A 3,027-nucleotide genomic window follows, 5' to 3' on the forward strand; every position below is an offset into this window, starting at 1 on the left:
ATATATATATATATATATATATGTATCTCTTCATCCCGATGATCGAGAGAGAGTGCCACCTTCTCTTCATATAGTTTCGTAGCTGGAGGGTCGTCTCCTCCTTATGTCTTTTCATCATTTTGCCAACGGAGTAAGCCACGCTCCGGGCGAATTTAACTGTTCTTTGTTAAAGTATATAGCTTGTTGATACGTCGTATATACTTTGGTTCGTCGATATAGGAGGAGTACGGCTCCTTACCGACTTATACAGTTTCGTATTTTTCAAGTGTTCAAGTCAAATTCTTTAAGTTTTTGTGTTATATCGTTAATGATCCTTCCGCAGGTTCACCTACGGAAACCTTGTTACGACTTTTACTTCCTCTAAATGATCAAGTTTGGTCATCTTCCCGGTAACATCGGCAATGCTTATCACATTGGCCGCGCACCAGTCCGAAGACCTCACTAAATCATTCAATCGGTAGTAGCGACGGGCGGTGTGTACAAAGGGCAGGGACGTAATCAACGCGAGCTTATGACTCGCGCTTACTGGGAATTCCTCGTTCATGGGGAATAATTGCAAGCCCCAATCCCTAGCACGAAGGAGGTTCAGCGGGTTACCCGGGCCTTTCGGCCAGGGAAAACACGCTGATTCCTTCAGTGTAGCGCGCGTGCGGCCCAGAACATCTAAGGGCATCACAGACCTGTTATTGCTCAATCTCGTGCGGCTAGAAGCCGCCTGTTCCTCTAAGAAGATTTGTTTGTACGTTGGTAGTAAAAACCCACCGACCGAAGCCGGGGGCCTTCGAGATACCATAAGTTACGTCTATTTAGCAGGCTAGAGTCTCGTTCGTTATCGGAATTAACCAGACAAATCGCTCCACCAACTAAGAACGGCCATGCACCACCACCCACCGAATCAAGAAAGAGCTATCAATCTGTCAATCCTTCCGGTGTCCGGGCCTGGTGAGGTTTCCCGTGTTGAGTCAAATTAAGCCGCAGGCTCCACTCCTGGTGGTGCCCTTCCGTCAATTCCTTTAAGTTTCAGCTTTGCAACCATACTTCCCCCGGAACCCAAAAGCTTTGGTTTCCCGGAAGCTGCCCGCCGAGTCATCGGAGGAACTTCGGCGGATCGCTGGCTGGCATCGTTTATGGTTAGAACTAGGGCGGTATCTGATCGCCTTCGAACCTCTAACTTTCGTTCTTGATTAATGAAAACATTTTTGGCAAATGCTTTCGCTTCTGTCCGTCTTGCGACGATCCAAGAATTTCACCTCTAACGTCGCAATACGAATGCCCCCATCTGTCCCTATTAATCATTACCTCGGGGCTCCGAAAACCAACAAAATAGAACCGAGGTCCTATTCCATTATTCCATGCACACAGTATTCAGGCGAAGGTAGCCTGCTTTAAGCACTCTAATTTGTTCAAAGTAAACGTATCGGCCCACCTCGACACTCAGTGAAGAGCACCGCGATGGGATATTAGTTGGACCGCCCGCGAGGAGCTAAGCCCACCGATAGGACGTACCACATAATGCCAGTTAAACACCGCGAGCGGTGAACCGACACTGTGACACACAGATTCAACTACGAGCTTTTTAACCGCAACAACTTTAATATACGCTATTGGAGCTGGAATTACCGCGGCTGCTGGCACCAGACTTGCCCTCCAATTGGTCCTCGTTAAAGGATTTAAAGTGTACTCATTCCGATTACGGGGCCTCGGATGAGTCCCGTATCGTTATTTTTCGTCACTACCTCCCCGTGCCGGGAGTGGGTAATTTGCGCGCCTGCTGCCTTCCTTGGATGTGGTAGCTGTTTCTCAGGCTCCCTCTCCGGAATCGAACCCTGATTCCCCGTTACCCGTTACAACCATGGTAGGCGCAGAACCTACCATCGACAGTTGATAAGGCAGACATTTGAAAGATGCGTCGCCGGTGCTAGATGACCATGCGATCAGCACAAAGTTATTCAGAGTCACCAAAACAAACGATGGACGGACAGACGAGCCATCCGCCACCGATTGGTTTTGATCTAATAAAAGCATTCCTACCATCTCTGGTCGGAATCTGTTTGCATGTATTAGCTCTAGAATTACCACAGTTATCCAAGTAAATGTAGGTATGATCTAAGAAACCATAACTGATTTAATGAGCCATTCGCGGTTTCACCTTAATGCGGCATGTACTGAGACATGCATGGCTTAATCTTTGAGACAAGCATATGACTACTGGCAGGATCAACCAGGGATCTTATAATATATTCCCAAAAACCAGCATTTTCGTTTAAAAGTTCTCTCTGTGTCGTAGGTGGGACGTAAGCACCGTACGACGAGACTTTTCATTTTATATATATATGTAATATGACTTAGAGAGCAACGTTCCATGGTTCAGTAACAACGTCACTCAGCCACTTTAATTCTCCTCCTCTCTCACCATCATATATCGATACAAAGATTCATACTTCACAGAATTATTTCTGTTTGTAACTTTTCTCCTCCAACTTCTCTCGTAGAATATAACTTAGCGGTAAAGCACGTATACGCATGCTGGACATACCGTAAGAATATTCTTTTATAAGCTTCAACACCTCTGTAGAGACGCGTTACCAGAAGATAACGCACTCTACAGAACGCCAAAAGGACCATCGTGCAGCTACAAATAGCTTACAACCGATGGTCTCTGCAAGAATGGCTACTCCGTAAGTACAAGCACACACGCATCCAACTTTTGTCAAATACGTGCACACAGGTCACCAGCTTCCCGACTAAGGGGAAGCTTGCCACGTTAACGGTCATTACGTCCTAGACTTCGACCCGCGGCGCAGCAGTGTAGAGAAAAAACCAGTACGAGAACGGAGGAACAGTCGAGAAATAGCGTAAAATACACTAAGACTCGAGGAGCGGTGACTGAATTCTCAACCGAGGCCGTAGAATAGCCACGCGCCCAGCGCTGTTCCGACCGAACCGTCCGGCTCGACGCTTCTCTTATAGATACCAAGGGGCCGGCCGGAAGGCCGGCGCCGGTCGGGCTAGCGGCCGCGCGCTTAT

At 47.6% G+C, this 3,027-nt stretch overlaps 1 non-coding gene across 1 annotated transcript; it reads right to left on the reverse strand.

The window, feature by feature from the left end:
- Positions 1 to 305: 305 nt before the first annotated feature.
- LOC126928387 (small subunit ribosomal RNA) lies at positions 306 to 2,228 on the reverse strand. The gene has a single exon (XR_007716607.1). It is a non-coding gene; the product is annotated as a small subunit ribosomal RNA (ribosomal RNA).
- Between the last annotated feature and the right edge of the window lie 799 nt (positions 2,229 to 3,027).

The sequence above is a fragment of the Bombus affinis genome, unplaced genomic scaffold (genome assembly GCF_024516045.1).
Source record: "Bombus affinis isolate iyBomAffi1 unplaced genomic scaffold, iyBomAffi1.2 ctg00000901.1, whole genome shotgun sequence".
Lineage (NCBI taxonomy): Eukaryota > Metazoa > Arthropoda > Insecta > Hymenoptera > Apidae > Bombus > Bombus affinis.